General features: G+C 46.1%; 1 protein-coding gene across 4 annotated transcripts in view; it reads left to right on the plus strand.

Moving 5' to 3' along the window:
• The first annotated feature begins 7305 nt into the window (after nucleotides 1-7305).
• hecw2a (HECT, C2 and WW domain containing E3 ubiquitin protein ligase 2a) overlaps nucleotides 7306-18325 on the plus strand; it is a 48983-nt gene continuing 37963 nt past the window's right edge. For 2 of the 4 annotated variants that reach the window (XM_014163920.2, XM_045704427.1), the window contains exon 1: nucleotides 8327-8897. The gene's annotated coding sequence lies outside the window, so the exon portion shown is untranslated. The other 2 variants (XM_014163921.2, XM_014163918.2) reach the window with 2 other exon arrangements.

Here is an 18325-nt window from a genome sequence, read left to right on the forward strand (position 1 = left end):
AGTCAGTAGTGTCAACAAATTCATGCAGGTTCTCGAATGAATCAGTATTTCCTTCATCAAGTCGCCTGCCCCACATTGCAAGCTTTCGAGTGAAAGAGCTGATCTTGTCTGTGACCTGAGGGAGGTGTTTATCTTTCCCTTGAAGCTGTAGATTTAGTTCATCTAGCTTTCCAAATATGTCACTCAGGTAGGCCAGTTTTGCCAGGAAGTTCTCATCACTAAATTTTTCTGTGATGTCATACTTGTGCTCCTGCTCCAAAAACATTCTTATCTGCTCTCTGAGCTCAAAACCTCAGGACAAGACTTTTCCTCGTGACAGCCACCTTGCTTCACTGTGAAACAGCACAGCTTGATGTTCAGCTCCCATCTCCTCACAGATAGCAGAGAAGACTCTTGTTTTTAGTGGTCTGGTCTTTATAAAATTGACTACACCTACAATGTCAGTCATAGCCTTACTTAATTCAGAGGAAAGGTGCCTTGATGCCAGTGCTTCTCTGTGTATAACACAGTGTGTCCACTCAGCATTAGGTGATGAGTGCCCGAAGTCCTTTTCTCATCCCTGCCATGGTCTGTGCACCATCACTGCAAACACCAATGCAGTTCTCCCACTTTAGCCCATTCTCAGTCAGGAAGCAGTCCAGCATTTTGAATAGCTCTTCAGCTGTGGCTCTGTCTCTGACATATTTACAAAAAAGTAGATCCTCACACAGGGAGTTTGTCATGTCAAAACATACATAAGCGATAAACAAACAGTCTTTGTTGCTGTCAGTTGCCTCATCGAACTGTAAGGCAAAACGTTTGTCTTTGAGTTTATCTACCAGCTGTTCTTTAAGATCGTTAGCAATGTCATTTATACGTCTGGCGACAGTGTCATTGGACAGAGGGATAGTTTTTATTTTTGCAGCACTTGCGTCATCCAGCATGACAGAGACCATGTCTAATGCTGCAGGCAGTATCAGCTCCTCTGCTATGGAGTGGGGTTTTTTGCACTGAGCAATTTGGTACGCCACCTTATATGATGCTAACAGTGCTCGCTGGTTTACTGAAGAAGCATTCACAAAGCGGGACGATTGTTGACAATATTCGGCACGTTTTCGCTGAAAAAACTCAAGCGGCTTATCAGCGTGATTGGGGTGTAATGTCTTTAAGTGACGTCTTCATTTATTTGGCTTAATGCTGTCCGCTGCCAACATTTTTAGACACAGTAAACATACCAGTCTTTCCTCGTCTCCCACCGTAGTCACAGTGAAGCCAAGCGCTACATAGGCTTCGTCATATTTCCTCGTCTTAGCTTTCGGGAGACTTACGTTTGTCTCATTATCTCCATCTCTCTCCGCCTTTCTTTTCATCCATGTTAAATATTTTTCCATGGTGTCTCTTAAGGGTTTGTTATCTGCACTTCATATCTCCTGCTCTGTGCTGTGTGCTCTTGTTTGGTTAAAAAAAAAAAATACTCCCCGCGGCAAGAAAAAGCATGTTCCCCGGGTTCACGCACCCCCCCCTGGCATCGCTCCGAGCCCCCCCAGGGGGGCGCCCCACTATTTGAGAAGGACTGGTCTACATGGACAAGTTCTGGCCTGGTTTAGGTCTTATCTGTCGGAAAGATATCAGTTTGTCTCTGTGAATGGTTTGTCCTGACAAATCAACTGTAAATGTCGGTGTTCCTCAAGGTTCCGTTTTAGGACCACTATTGTTTTCACTATATATTTTACCTCTTGGGGATGTCATTCGAAAACATCAGAAACTTTCTGTCCAAAAATGACGCAGAAAAATGTATCCATGTCTTTGTTACTTCTAGGTTGGACTACTGCAATGCTCTACTTTCCGGCTACCCGGATAAAGCACTAAATAAACTTCAGTTAGTGCTAAATACGGCTGCTAGAATCCTGACTAGAACCAAAAAATTTGATCATATTACTCCAGTGCTAGCCTCCCTACACTGGCTTCCTGTTAAGGCAAGGGCCTATCTTTCCGATTTGGTCCTGCCGTACATACCTACACGTACGCTACGGTCACAAGACGCGGGCCTCCTAATTGTTCCTAGAATTTCTAAGCAAACAGCTGGAGGCAGGGCTTTCTCCTATAGAGCTCCATTTTTATGGGATAGTCTCCCTACCCATGTGAGAGACGCAGACTCAGTCTCAACCTTTAAGTCTTTACTGAAGACATATCTCTTCAGTAGGTCCTATGATTAAGTGTAGTCTGGCCCAGGGGTGTGAAGGTGAACGGAAAGGCTGGAGCAACGAACCGCCCTTGCTGTCTCTGCCTGGCCGGTTTCCCCTCTTTCCACTGGGATTCTCTCCCTCTACACCCTATTACGGGGGCTGAGTCACTGGCTTACTGGTGTTCTTCCATGCCGTCCCTGGGAGGGGTGCGTCACTTGAGTGGGTTGAGTCACTGACGTGGTCTTCCTGTCTGGGTTGGCGCCCCCCCCTTGGGCTGTGCCGTGGCGGAGATCTTTGTGGGCTATACTCGGCCTTGTCCCGGGATGGTATGTTGGTGGTTGGAGATATCCCTCCAGTGGTGTGGAGGCTGTGCTTTGGCAAAATGGGTAGGGTTATATCCTACCTGTTTGGCCCTGTCCGGGGGTTTCCTCGGATGGGGCCACAGTGTCTCCTGACCCCTCCTGTCTCAGCCTCCAGTATTTATGCTGCAGTAGTTTATGTGTCGGGGGGCTAGGGTCATTCTGTCACATCTGGAGTATTTCTCTTGTCTTTTCCGGTGTCCTGTGTGAATTTAAATATGCTCTCTCTAATTCTCTCTTTCTCTTTCTTTCTTTCTCTCTCGGAGGACCTGAGCCCTAGGACCATGCCTCAGGACTACCTGGCTTGATGACTCCTTGCTGTCCCCAGTTCACCTGGCCATGCTGCTGCTCCAGTTCCAACTGTTCTGCCTGCAGCTATGGAACCCTGACCTGTTCATCCTGACCTGTTCACGTGCTACCTGTCCCAGACCTGTTGTCCCAGACCTGCTGCAACCCTGACCTATTCACCGGATGTGCTACCTGTCCCAGACCTGCTGTTTTCAACTCTCTAGAGACAGCAGGAGCGGTAGAGATACTCTCAAAGATCGGCTATGAAAAAGCCAACTGACACTTACTCTTGTGTTACTGACTTGTTGCACCATCGACAACTACTATGATTATTATTATTTGACAATGCTGGTCATTTATGAACATTTGAACATCTAGGCCATGTGCTGTTATAATCTCCACCCGGCACAGCCAGAAGAGGACTGGCCACCCCTCATAGCCTGGTTCCTCTCTAGGTTTCTTCCTAGGTTTTGGCCTTTCTAGGGAGTTTTTCCTAGCCACCGTGCTTCTACACCTGCATTGCTTGCTGTTTGGGGTTTAGGCTGGGTTTCTGTACAGCACTTTGTGATATCAGCTGATGTAAGAAGGGCTATATAAATACATTTGATTTGATTTGATCATAGGTGAGATATCACTTGGTCGGGTCAACAGGAAGTATTATTAAAGAGATACTTTACATTGAAATACAGCCAGCAATGTAGTAATCCCAAGGTCAGTTTTGCATTTCACCTCCTGATTTAAGATGACTGACCGTGTTACAATAAAAAAACAAGGCTAAATCATGCTCTCTCTCTATCCATCTGTCACTCGTTTGCAGGTATGTTTTGATGTGAGAGAGGCCACACAAACGCTTCACACCGCGTGGCCGCTGCCACTCTAACCTGGTGGTCCCAGCGCGCATGACCCACGTGGAGTTCCAGGTCTCCGGCAGCCTCTGGAACTGCCGGTCTGCGGCCAACAAGGCAGAGTTCATCTCAGCCTATGCTACCCTCCAGCACCTCGACTTCTTGGCACTGACGGAAACTTGGATTACCACAGATAACACTGCTACTCCTACTGCTCTCTCCTCGTCTGCCCACGTGTTCTCGCATACCCCGAGAGCATCTGGCCAGCGGGGTGGTGGCACTGGAATCCTCATCTCTCCCAAGTGGACATTCTCTCTTTCTCCCCTGACCCATCTGTCTATCTCCTCATTTGAATTCCATGCTGTCACAGTTACCAGCCCTTTCAAGCTTAACATCCTTATCATTTATCGCCCTCCAGGTTCCCTTGGAGAGTTCATCAATGAGCTTGACGTCTTGATAAGTTCCTTTCCTGAGGATGGCTCACCTCTCACAGTTCTGGGTGACTTTAACCTCCCCACGTCTACCTTTGACTCATTCCTCTCTGCCTCCTTCTTTCCACTCCTCTCCTCTTTTGACCTCACCCTCTCACCTTCCCCCCCTACTCACAAGGCAGGCAATACGCTTGACCTCATCTTTACTAGATGCTGGTCGTCCACTAATCTCATTGCAACTCCCCTCCAAGTCTCCGACCACTACCTTGTATCCTTTTCCCTCTCGCTCTCATCCAACACTTCTCACTCTGCCCCTACTCGGATGGTATTGCGCCGTCCCAACCTTCGCTCTCTCTCTCCCGCTACTCTCTCCTCTTCCATCCTATCATCTCTTCCCTCTGCTCAAACCTTCTCCAACCTATCCCCTGATTCTGCCTCCTCAACCCTCCTCTCCTCCCTTTCTGCATCCTTTGATTCTCTATGTCCCCTATCCTCCAGGCCGGCTCGGTCCTCCCCTCCTGCTCCGTGGCTCGACGACTCATTGCGAGCTCACAGAACAGGGCTCCGGGCAGCCGAGCGCAAATGGAGGAAAACTCGCCTCCCTGCGGACCTGGCGTCCTTTCACTCCCTCCTCTCTACATTTTCCTCCTCTGTCTCTGCTGCTAAAGCCACTTTCTACCACTCTAAATTCCAAGCATCTGCCTCTAACCCTAGGAAGCTCTTTGCCACCTTCTCCTCCCTCCTGAATCCTCCTCCCCCTCCCCCCTCCTCCCTCTCTGCGGATGACTTCGTCAACCATTTTGAAAAGAAGGTTGACGACATCCGATCCTCGTTTGCTAAGTCAAACGACACCGCTGGTCCTGCTCACACTGCCCTACCCTGTGCTTTGACCTCTTTCTCCCCTCTCTCTCCAGATGAAATCTCGCGTCTTGTGACGGCCGGCCGCCCAACAACCTGCCCGCTTGACCCTATCCCCTCCTCTCTTCTCCAGACCATTTCCGGAGACCTTCTCCCTTACCTCACCTCGCTCATCAACTCATCCTTGACCGCTGGCTACGTCCCTTCCGTCTTCAAGAGAGCGAGAGTTGCACCCCTTCTGAAAAAACCTACACTCGATCCCTCCGAAGTCAACAACTACAGACCAGTATCCCTTCTTTCTTTTCTCTCCAAAACTCTTGAACGTGCCGTCCTTGGCCAGCTCTCCTGCTATCTCTCTCAGAATGACCTTCTTGATCCAAATCAGTCAGGTTTCAAGACTGGTCATTCAACTGAGACTGCTCTTCTCTGTGTCACGGAGGCTCTCCGCACTGCTAAAGCTAACTCTCTCTCTCCTCTGCTCTCATCCTCCTAGACCTATCTGCTGCCTTTGATACGGTGAACCATCAGATCCTCCTCTCCACCCTCTCCGAGTTGGGCATCTCCGGCGCTCCTACCAGGTGGCGTGGCGAGAATCTGTCTCCGCACCACGTGCTCTCACCACTGGTGTCCCCCAGGGCTCTGTTCTAGGCCCTCTCCTATTCTCGCTATACACCAAGTCACTTGGCTCTGTCATATCCTCACATGGTCTCTCCTATCATTGCTATGCAGACGACACACAATTAATCTTCTCCTTTCCCCCTTCTGATAACCAGGTGGCGAATCGCATCTCTGCATGTCTGGCAGACATATCAGTGTGGGTGACGGATCACCACCTCCAGCTGAACCTCGGCAAGACGGAGCTGCTCTTCCTCCCGGGGAAGGACTGCCCGTTCCATGATCTCGCCATCACGGTTGACAACTCCATTGTGTCCTCCTCCCAGAGTGCTAAGAACCTTGGCGTGACCCTGGACAACACCCTGTCGTTCTCTACTAACATCAAGGCGGTGACCCGATCCTGTAGGTTCATGCTCTACAACATTCGCAGAGTACGACCCTGCCTCACACAGGAAGCGGCGCAGGTCCCAATCCAGGCACTTGTCATCTCCCGTCTGGATTACTGCAACTCGCTGTTGGCTGGGCTCCCTGCCTGTGCCATTAAACCCCTACAACTCATCCAGAACGCCGCAGCCCGTCTGGTGTTCAACCTTCCCAAGTTCTCTCACGTCACCCCGCTCCTCCGCTCTCTCCACTGGCTTCCTGTTGAAGCTCGCATCCGCTACAAGACCATGGTGCTTGCCTACGGAGCTGTGAGGGGAACGGCACCTCCGTACCTTCAGGCTCTGATCAGGCCCTACACCCAAACAAGGGCACTGTGTTCATCCACCTCTGGCCTGCTCGCCTCCCTACCTCTGAGGAAGCACAGTTCCCGCTCAGCCCAGTCAAAACTGTTCGCTGCTCTGGCACCCCAATGGTGGAACAAGCTCCCTCACGACGCCAGGACAGCGGAGTCAATCACCACCTTCCGGAGACACCTGAAACCCCACCTCTTTAAGGAATACCTAGGATAGGATAAAGTAATCCTTCTAACCCCCCCCCCTTAAAAGATTTAGATGCACTATTGTAAAGTGGTTGTTCCACTGGATATCATAAGGTGAATCCACCAATTTGTAAGTCGCTCAAGATAAGAGCGTCTGCTAAATGACTTAAATGTAAATGTAAATGTAAGGAAGCCAGTCCCATCATCACCACCTCATAGTTTTGATGTCTTCACTATTATTCTACAATGTAGAACATAGTAAAATTAAGAAAACCCTGGAATGAGAAGGTGTGTCCACACTTTTGACTGGAACTGTGCATTAGAAGTGCCCATCCAAGAAAGCTCAAGGTCATTGGTCACAGATAAAATTACTTCAAATCATGTTATATCTTATATCAGCTTTGATTGGACTGATCATGTCAACACCATACTTTCAAAATCTCAGCTAGCAAAGTCTACAATCTACTGGCAAATCCTTTTTAATCCTTGTCACATTAGAAATATTGAAGAGAATTTACAGATAAAACATGTCGGTGCTCATTGGCCATTGGACATTAACATTACACAACAACTTGGAAATTGCTAATTGATCAATGAGTGCTTTGGAAGAAGTCAGCGGCTAACTGCAAGCATTGGATAGCAATCACTTGCCTGCTATTCAGTGGAGTGGGTGTGTGGTCCCAAGTCTGTGTTTAAGGGTCTCTTTTCCAAGCTTAAACGTATAAACATTCAACATTGGCCATGGTGTCAATTCAGCATGACTTCTGCCGTGCTCAAAACAACTGGAAACTCAGAACTGGGAAATCTGATTTTAGTGATTTCACAAGCTCCAACTGGGAAAATAGGTTTTGAACGGTCATCCAACTCAGAATTGCAAGTCGGGAACTCGGGCCTCTTTCTAGAGCTCTGACATGAAGATCACTGACGACCTTGTTTTTTCTCAGAGTTCTCAGTTATTTTGAAAGCACGATAAATCTAGAGAATGCCAGACTTTGATGACAAAGTTTTCTGAAAAAATGGCCCACAAAGGACTGCCGCACCAGCTTCAAGTGAGCACAGCACAACAAGGTGAGTCCAAAAATGTATTGATTGCCGCTGCATAAATTGTCTGCTTATATGCCCCCTTTATTTATCCTATTGTTCTGACTTGAAGTACAGGAAGAATACTGTAAGAACAGCCGATGTTCTGAATTATGTTGCTGTACATTTCAAAAGAGCTGATCAAATAGTTATATTGACTACCCCCATCCTAGCTCGCTCATTAATGTCACGAAATTACAGATTGTCTATTATCTGCTCATCGTCCCCTTATGTCATAGTTTGTACATCTCAATTATCAGTAGGAACCACATTTGTTTAAGCAAGTCAGCCATATCAGCTATGTTTTTTTAAAGGCAGTAAATTAGGCTGAATTAACAGGTATAGCAGTGGTAAGGTGTTGGGACTGTGTGGGCACCGTTTGTCACCGTTATAGTGCAATTAATGTATTGTTTAGTGTTGTGCAGTGGGTTTGCTGGCATGCATCTAAAAATGTATTTTTTAGTTTGCCCCACTAAGATTTACATGCGAAAATCGCCACTGCCTATATGACACGTGCATGCACGCGTTCCAACACACCAGCCTGGTCTCATATACTAGATGTAACATAGTAAACGTAAATCCTTGATCTATAAACATTAGTATGGAGGGTCCCTGATTTACGTACAGAATACTACAAAATACTCTGAGACCAGGTTGCACAGCCAGCCGCCATACACAGCTCTGCAGGCTGGGTCTATCTCCTTAAAGTCACCGCCCATTTCAACAGAGGAGGCACGGCTTACGCATCAGGTATATTATGAATAATTCCATAATGACCCCTGTTAGACAAACGACTCATAGGCTAACTGCAATAATTAGGTAGGCTACATTTGCCATCTTACTCTGTAAGTTCGGCTTCAAACCTGTGTTGCTTACGGATAGGGCGTTCGGATTTGAGCATTTGCTGGCAGGGAAGATGATTCGGACAGTATGGCTGAGTGTGTGGAATACGCATTGCGATGCAAAACCATAGAAGGCTATACATTGAAAAGGCGACAAAACGAACGTTGTGGTCGTTATAATAAGAGGAAATTGTGTTTCTAGCGCGCACCTTTAGACACTGACAGCCTGCTACAAGAAGGCCGTCCAGCCTCCGCAGCCTGAAAATTTCACCGGAGGAGAGATACTGACGCTATACATGACTCACACCCAGGCTGCCTCTACATATTTGGCCTGGACTTGGGTCCCCTAAAGTGGTATCCCGCTTGTCCATAAATCTGAGACTGCACAGAGAGGTAACAAAACCATCGTGATATCCACACCATAACTGTGGATAAAGGCTGTGCTCGCGTTTAATTTGTGTGCGTCTGTTTTATCGCACATCTTTGCAAAAGGTAAGCAATGGGTACGCTACCCATGGGTACACCCGTGGTCAATATTTCATGTGGCATTTTATTATCGTTTAGGATGGTGACCGAAGGAATTTAAATCTGTTAGTACAGCCAAACCGTTACATGTGAATACAGTGTCATGTTGTGCATGTCATCACTTTCAATTAAGTGAAATTGGTTGATTTATAGCCTGCGTCTTGTCAAGGAGATTTGCATTAAGAATTGACGTAGGGAATTCCCAGAGTAGCCTAACCCAATAGCGAGCAATGATCGCATACTGTTCAGTGCGGTCCTCAGTAATGTGCGCAAAGCAATGCGCCTGTGGCCTCGACAGCACGAGAGAAGCGTAGCGTGTTGACATGCTAATTAATTGATGTAGGCTAGCTTGCCTTGTCGACTACAGTAGGTAATATAGTAGGATGTGTTCAATTCACCTGTCAATATTGAGAGTAGGCTATAAAATATGATACTTCTCTGTAGGTGGTATAGGCTACCCATTGTAGCATCACTTTGTGGCTGGTAATGCACTGGGGAGTACAGCATAATGCTCACTCCATGCGCTATGCAGCTGATCATTGACATCATACCATTATTTCAGATGTTATGAGTGAGTTTATGTTATGCCTACAGCCAGTGTCACAGCTCCAGTCTTCAAGGGCCAAAGTGTCTGCTGGTTCATGTTCTATCCTGTTCACCTGACACTGATTTAAGACCTGGGAAGAGGAAACTATTACCCTTTCACAATATCATGCAGACTCAAACCATACTGTGCTGGCTCAGAACGTCACAGCAACTATGGTGGATGTGTAACCAGGCGTGCTCAATACAACATGATTTTGTCATGACTCTGCTCAATGTCAAAACCAAAATCCTTCATGTGTGTGCATTCGTTGGGAAATCAGTGCATTTAATTGATAAATTCAGTGCCAGTACAGGGAGAGATGAAAAGAAGCAGGACTGCAGCCACTGAGGACAAGAACTGTGCCCCCCTGGCCTTTGCATACAGTATATTCACCTCAAATCAAGTGATCAAAGTGATACACCCAGGATGTGTCAAAGCTAGGCTTAGCGGAGTTGCCAATAACCAGATGCATCCAGTTTTCAGGGATATAGCTAATTCAACCTAGCTTCTTTTTTCGCAGAAAACCAGATGTGGGAACTCCACTCAGGCGTCTTCTTTTACGGCTGCTACGTTAGTTTATATCAAAGCATACAGTAGCATCTTATATTGAATTTCAAATTGTCCTGCCAATCTTCACTTGGATGGATGCAGTCACAGATGGGGTTGAGATCATTTCCATTTGAACTCAGTTCATGAAATGAATCAAACTCAACATGAAATGGTTAAAAACAAGTGTAGCTAAGGTGAGGATTCAGAGAAGATGAGCTGATCCTAGGTCTGTGCCAATGGGCAACTTTGACCCAGAATGGTACATTTACCATCGTGTTGTCTCAGGCTGTCTTTGGCGCCATCTGTTTTGTGGGGTCATGCAGTGCAGGTGTAGTTGGACAAAGTGATGTACATTAGGGAGAGTGAGGACAGGTTAAATGGATGTGTCTGGTTTGGCTGTACAGTTTATATGCTTGTTTCCTATGTTTTTTTTCTTGACCCTGCGTGTCTTTCTGTCTGTTTGTATTGTGTGTGTATGCACATCATAAGTGTAAAACTAAGGTGCAGATTCATGTGCATATGTTAGTATCCTTCTTCCATTGTGTTTATAAAAACATCAGAGTTCTAAAGTGGTACTGCATGAAAACAACAGGAAGTGAGCGTGAATGGAACCACTTCCGTGGCGCTCACTCGCATTGCAGGTCATTGTGGGATACCTCTCAGCGTGTGACTCATTCCAGGCATGTATTCCCATGGGGAAGCAGCCAGCGAAGTAGCCATGACGAACCCTGGCACAGTATACAGTTACTGCTCTCATAGTGAGTCAGAACTGCATTCATTATTATGAGGCCTCAGTGCATCGATAAAGCTTACACGTTCATATGAACTGCATTACCCATAGTGAACAGGTCCATGAATGATTAGCCTATATCCACAGTAACATTAGCGTGCTTCATTTACAGCATATCATATTATAGCTGTGTGGACTGTGAGTGCATTCTGGGTGTGTTTTTATTTGTGGCTCAGAGAACTGTACGTGTCATAGATACACTGCCTGGGTGTTCTCAAAATGCGGACTACCGCACGGGAGGGTCTGAGTATGAGTCCAAATCAAAGTGTGCGAAACGGAGCACGTAAGGCACTTCTCAAATGCATATTCCATTGGTACGTATTTTGAAGCATGCATCGACGCAAGCTTCAACAGAAATATGCAAAGAAATATGACGCAGCCACATTATTATTTGAGCTGAAGCGAGAGAAAATACAGTCCAACTTCGGAATGAAATGCTGCCTATCCACATCTCTTATGTTGCCTGACAACAATATTTAATTTTCATACATTACTAATGACATGCTGTTTCGGGCATGTTTACATGCCTACACACCGTAGATCGCAAGTCAGTAGGGCTAACTGGCTAGGTACTACTGTTAGCTAGCCAGATAGCCACAAATAATTGTTAGCTAGCTACCCATGAAGAATTGACATCTACCTTGCATAACATTAGTTTTAGGACATTTTTGGCTGTTAAACTATCTGGTTAGCTACATTATCACATATCTAGCTAATAATTCTGAAGTAAAACGTTTGCTTCTTGTTTCGTCTCTGTTGCCATTGTCCTGGCTGGAAGAAGGTTCAGTGAATGGGGAGATGCAGTGTGAGGCAATACAGTAGGGGGAGTGCAGTGCTTCTCAAATGTAATGTTTTATGCGTTCTCCACACTCAAATCCTCACAAGAACGCACTCAAGAGAATGTTCTCGGAGAATACACTCAGAGCAAGGTGAATACACTCAGAGCAAGTGTGGAGCAAGGTGTAGCCATGTTGTAAAACACTGTGTGTAGAAGTATAGTGTGTGCTAGCTGTTTAAATTACAGTATTTGATAACCAATACAAGTCTGTGCCGTCAGCTCAAAAACCAAAACAATACTGAGCACACACTTGCTAACATGCTACTGTCTGCATGTACCCCGCCCGCGCGCCTGATATAGTCAATGCTTGTGTGTGAGCTGCAAAGGAGTGCTTTAAACAGTGCCTTGCATTGTGAAGATTCAGCACTTCTGCTTGGTAAGATGTGTTTTAGGCATGGAAGTGTGTGCACTGTTCCCTACTGTCATCTATCCTCCCCGAGTTTTTTGGCCTTTGAGAGGCCCGAATCTCCTCTGGACAGAATATTGACAGGAAGCCTGGAAGACGGACATGTGTCAATCAATATTCACAAGGCCACCCACCCTCTAGCAGGGACACCGAGGTGTAAGGAGAGCGAAAGGGACACCTTTCCCACTGTCTAGGTGTGCAGTGGTGTTGGTAGAATGTGGGTCAATTGCCAAGAACAACAATATTCTTATTCCAGCCATCCTTTTTTTTTTTCACCAACTTCCCATTTGAATGAATACTGTAGTTATGAACTTCCACAAGGTTTATTGCTAGCTGTTTTGCGATCAGGGAATCCAGGTAGCATTCCCATTTGGGGAGGTAATCAGCCCTATTGTTTGCTACATTGGTGTCAAAATGGGATGGCACACTGTGGCCATTGAAGTGGGTCCCAGATCTGAGGCGCGTGTCACTTTTAATGGTGAAGCGCTGGGATGTTACAAACTCCATAAGGGAGATAACTTTACTCACTCCTGCCATTCACTATAATACTTAACAATTACAGTCTTCTTTCCTTATTTCCTTTTAAATAATTATTGATTTAACATGACTGGACAGGAGAAAGCAAGGGCCCCACAACATATCTTTCACCAATCTAGTCATATCAGATTAGTGACTTTCCTTCAAAGAAGGGCTGTAGGAAGATAATTTAACCTTTTGCTTATCCAACTGGGCACAGACATCAGTTCAACATCTAGTTTTGAACTTCAACAAAACATTTTACCATGTCATTGGATTTAGGTAAAATGTTGAGTAAAAAAAGAAATACCCAAATTCCTTTTTCCACGCTGATTCACCTCTATCAGAAGCAAAGATAAATAAATGTGTGTGTGTTATATAACACCATATAAAGTGTTGGTTTCATTAACTGAAAAGCTTATTTCTCTAAAATGTTGTGCATAAATTTGTTTACATCCCTGTTTAGTGAGAATTTGTCATTTGCCAAGATAATCCATCCTCCTGCAGTTTTGTCACAGAACACAATGCCTCAGATGTTTTGAGGGAGCGTGCAATTGGCATGCTGACTGCAGGAATGTCCACCAGAGCTGTTGCCAGAGAATGTAATGTTTATTTCTCTAACATAAGCCACCTCCAATGTTGTTTTAGAGAATTTGGCACTCCGTCCAACCGACCTCCCAACCGCAGACCACGTGTAACCACGTAAACCCAGGACCTCCACATCCAGATTCTTCACCTGTGGGATCGTCTGAGACTAGCCACACGGACAGCTGATGAAACTGAGAATTATTTCTCTGTAATAAAGCCCTTTGTTGGGGAAAAACTTAATCTGATTGTCTGGGCCTGGCTTCCCAGTGGGTGGGCCTGGGTCCCACCCATGGCTGCGCCCCTGCCCAGTCATGTGAAATCCATAGATTAGGGCCTAATTCTTTTTTTTCAATTGACTGATTTCCTTTATATGAACTGTAACTCAGTAAAATCGTTAATTGTTGCATTTTTTTTATTTTAATGACGTGGAAGCAACGTTTATTCAACCAGTATTTGTGCCCAACAGAATGGCTCTCTGGTATTCTTGCCCAACAATAGGATTCCATGGCTTTACCATAAACATGGTGTACCACACGTTCAAAATGGAACTGATTATTTATTTATTGGCCTAATAATACTCTTTCACACAGTTATAACCAGAATCTCAAAGCACCAGATGGATTCTGTGGGTCCCAATACAAAAGAGCATTGTTTATTATATATATATACTGCTCAAAAAAATAAAGGGAACACTTAAACAACACATCCTAGATCTGAATGAAAAAAATATTCTTATTAAATACTTTTTTCTTTACATAGTTGAATGTGCTGACAGCAAAATCACACAAAAATAATCAATGGAAATCCAATTTATCAACCCATGGAGGTCTGTATTTGGAGTCACACTCAAAATGAAAGTGGAAAACCACACTACAGGCTGATCCAACTTTGATGTAATGTCCTTAAAACAAGTCAAAATGAGGCTTAGTAGTGTGTGTGGCCTCCATGTGCCTGTATAACCTCCCTACAATACCTGGGCATGCTCCTGATTAGGTGGCGGATGGTCTCCTGAGGGATCTCCTCCCAGACCTGGACTAAAGCATCCGCCAACTCCTGGACAGTCTGTGGTGCAACGTGGCGTTGGTGGACGGAGCGAGACATGATGTCCCAGATGTGCTCAATTGGATTCAGGTCTGGGGAACGGGCGGGCCAGTCCATAGCATCAATGCCTTCCTCTTGCAGGAACTGCTGACACACTCCAGCCACATGAGGTCTAGCATTGACTTGCATTAGGAGGAACCCAGGGCCAACCGCACCAGCATATGGTCTCACAAGGGGTCTGAGGATCTCATCTCGGTACCTAATGGCAGTCAGGCTACCTCTGGCGAGCACATGGAGGGCTGTGCGGCCCCCCAAAGAAATGCCACCCCACACCATGACTGACCCACCGCCAAACCGGTCATGCTGGAGGATGTTGCAGGCAGCAGAATGTTCTCCACAGCATCTCCAGACTGTCACGTCTGTCACGTGCTCAGTGTGAACCTGCTTTCATCTGTGAAGAGCACAGGGCGCCAGTGGCGAATTTGCCAATCTTGGTGTTCTCTGGCAAATGCCAAACGTCCTGCACGGTGTTGGGCTGTAAGCACAACCCCCACCTGTGGACGTCGGGCCCTCATACCACCCTCATGGAGTCTGTTTCTGACCGTTTGTGCAGACACATGCACATTTGTGGCCTGCTGCAGGTCATTTTGCAGGGCTCTGGCAGTGCTCCTCCTGCTCCTCCTTGCACAAAGGCGGAGGTAGCGGTCCTGCTGCTGGGTTGTTGCCCTCCTACGACCTCCTCCACTTTTCCTGATGTACTGGCCTGTCTCCTGGTAGCGCCTCCATGCTCTGGACACCACGCTGACAGACACAGCAAACCTTCTTGCCACAGCTCGCATTGATGTGCCATCCTGGATGAGCTGCACTACCTGAGCCACTTGTGTGGGTTGTAGACTCCGTCTCATGCTACCACTAGAGTGAAAGCACCGCCAGCATTCAAAAGTGACCAAAACATCAGCCAGGAAGCATAGGAACTGAGAAGTGGTCTGGGGTCCCTACCTGCAGAACCACTCCTTTTTTGGGGGCGTCTTGCTAATTGCCTATAATTTCCACCTGTTGTCTATTCCATTTGCACAACAGCATGTGAAATGTATTGTCAATCATTGTTGCTTCCTAAGTGGACAGTTTGATTTCACAAAAGTGTGATTGACTTGGAGTTACATTGTGTTGTTTAAGTGTTCCCTTTATTTTTTTGAGCAGTGTATATATATATATTTTTTTTTTAACCAACCTTTTGGAATCTGCAATTTTTTGTCCTAAGCATAAATGGTTACCATGGCCTTGTTTTGCGTCTTTAAAATGAATACTTGCTTCCTTCTTTCCTTCCTAGACGCTAATCAATCACAGATCTCACATGACATGATGGATTAAAGCGGTGTAGCAGAAGCCTAGCGTTCAGCTATCCAGTCATGGATAGCTGAACGCTAGGCTTCTGCTACACTGCTTTAATCCATCATGTCATGTGAGATCTGTGATTGATTTGCGTTATTGCCATTATTTATTTCAAGGAAAGGAAGGTTGCATTTTCAGGTCAAGGCCCCTGTACTGTGTATAGAGGCAGTGAACAGGCTCCTTATCCCGTTGGCTCAGTGAGACAGACATAACCCAGACCTCTCCCACTCAAATTAGAGAAAACAATGGCATACAGACATGGAAGGAATTTGAGGACTGACCTCAAGAACAGTTGCATAACTACCATTCAAGTGTACAGACCTTTCTCTCTCTCGATTACTCAAAATGCTCCTTCTCCCACAAGTGTGTGTGTGTGTGTGCGCGCACATGTAGCCGTGTACATATCTATTTGTGCCTGCATGCATGTGTGTTCCCCAGTTGTATAGTCTTGTTGACTCAGGGACATCCATGCAAGCATTCCTTTCTCCAGTATCAGTCCGGACACACAGGCAATCATCTCACACATGCATGACCTCTCTTTTCATGTACTGTCGCACTGAGCAACATAGATCGTTATAAATCACTATTAAACTGAGATTCAGTGATATGATGTTGCCTCGGGCAGCAGGATGAACTGATGATATTGCAGATGTGCACAATGTAAGATATTACACTTCTGTTACAGGAGTTTCCAGATTGACTTCACTGCTCTCCTTTTTGTTAAACCAATTCAGTATATTACAAGTTGAAGCAGGGAGACACCACCCAGCACAGAAGCAGAGGAAAAGTCTAGGTGGCATTCTCTGAACTGGCCCTTAGAACTGTTTCCTGTCTGATTTGGATATGTCAACATTAGCCCTAGGGGCTTGTAGGAAACCCAAATAAGGTAGTGACCTTTGTCTCCTGCAGCAGAGTTATCAATCAATCAAATGTATTTATAAAGCCCTTTTTACATCAGCCGATGTCAGAAAACAGAAACCCAGCCTAAAACCCCAGCCTAAAACCCCAAACGGCAAGCAATGCAGATGTAGAAGCACGGTGGCTAGGAAAAACTCCCTAGAAAGGCCAGAACCTAGGAAGAAACCTGGAGCGGAATCAGGCTCTGAGGGGTGGCCAGTCCTTTTCTGGCTGTGCCGGGTGGAGATTATAACAGAACATGGCCAAGTTGTTCAAACGTTCATAGATGACCAGCAGGGTCAGATATTATTAATAATAATAATCACAGTGGTTGTAGAGGGGGCAACAGGTCAGCACCTCAGGAGTAAATCAGTTGGCTTTTCATTGCCGATCATTCAGAGTTAGAGACAGCAGGCGCGGTAGAGAGAGGGAGTCCAAAACAGCAGGTCCGGGACAAGGTAGCACATCCAGTGAACAGGTCAGGGTTCCATAGCCGCAGGCAGAACAGTTGAAACTGGAGCAACAGCATGACCAGGTGGACTGGGGACAGCAAGGAGTCATCAGGCCAGGGAGTCCTGAGGCATGGTCCTAGGGCTCAGGTCCTGAGAAAGAGCGAGAATTAGAGGGAGCATACTTAAATTCACACAGGACACCGGACAAGACATGAGAAATACTCCAGATATAACAGACTGACCCTAGGCCCCCGACACAAACTATTGCAGCATAAATACTGGAGGCTGAGACAGGAGGGGTAAGGAGAGACACTGTGGCCCTGTCTGACGTTACCCCCAGACAGGGCCAAACAGGCAGGATATAACCCCACCCACTTTGCCAAGGCACAGCCCCCACACCACAAGGAGGGATATCTTCAACCATCAACCTACTACCCTGAGACAAGGCCGAGTATAAAGTCATAAAGTAATCAGATCATCAAATGGTGTCCACAGACTGTCATCAATACAATACAACAGAAAAGAAATCAGTCCTCAGTCCTTGTACTTGGACCTTAGTAACTTGATCTGGCGTCAATCTCCTATTAACAGATATGAGAGCAATCCATAATATTCAGCATAAAGCCTAGTGACCATTAACTCACATCACAACATAGCTACGGGACAAGAACAGAAGAAAAGTTAAACCTTGTGCTTCAAGCTCTTAGTTGTTGTGGACCATGGCCTGACACTGCTGTTTACTTAGTACATCGCAGAGTCTACCTTTTTTTTAATATAGAAGCACTTATCAGGCTGTAGACCTGGTTCCTAACAGTACTTGTTTTCTTTCAGATAGTTTAGGTGCTTGATTAAGCTCGCACCCCTTAAGTATCTCCAGTCAGTTCATACATATAAAACCAGAGCTAAACCATCTGCAACAGTGCACTATATATACACAAAAGTATGTGGACAGCCCTTCAATTTACTGGATTCGGCTATTTCAGCCACACCCGTTGTTGACGGTGTATAAAATTTTGCACACAGCCATGGTATCTCCATAGACAAACTGGCAGCAGAATGGCCTTACTGAAGAGCTCAGTGACTTTCAACGTGGCACTGTCATAGTTCGTGAAATTCACGTGGTAGGCCACACAAGCTCACAGAACAGGGCCACCGAGTGCTGAAGCGTGTTGCACGTAAAAATCGTCTGTCCTTGGTTGCAACACTCCAAACTGCCTCTGGAAGCAACGTCAGCACAAAAACTGTTCATCGGGAGCTTCATGAAATTGGTTTCCATGGCCAAGCACCCGCACGCAAGCCTAAGATCACCATGCGCAATGCCAAGTATCGGCCGAAGTGGT

This window comes from Salmo salar, chromosome ssa21, assembly GCF_905237065.1.
Source record: "Salmo salar chromosome ssa21, Ssal_v3.1, whole genome shotgun sequence".
Lineage (NCBI taxonomy): Eukaryota > Metazoa > Chordata > Actinopteri > Salmoniformes > Salmonidae > Salmo > Salmo salar.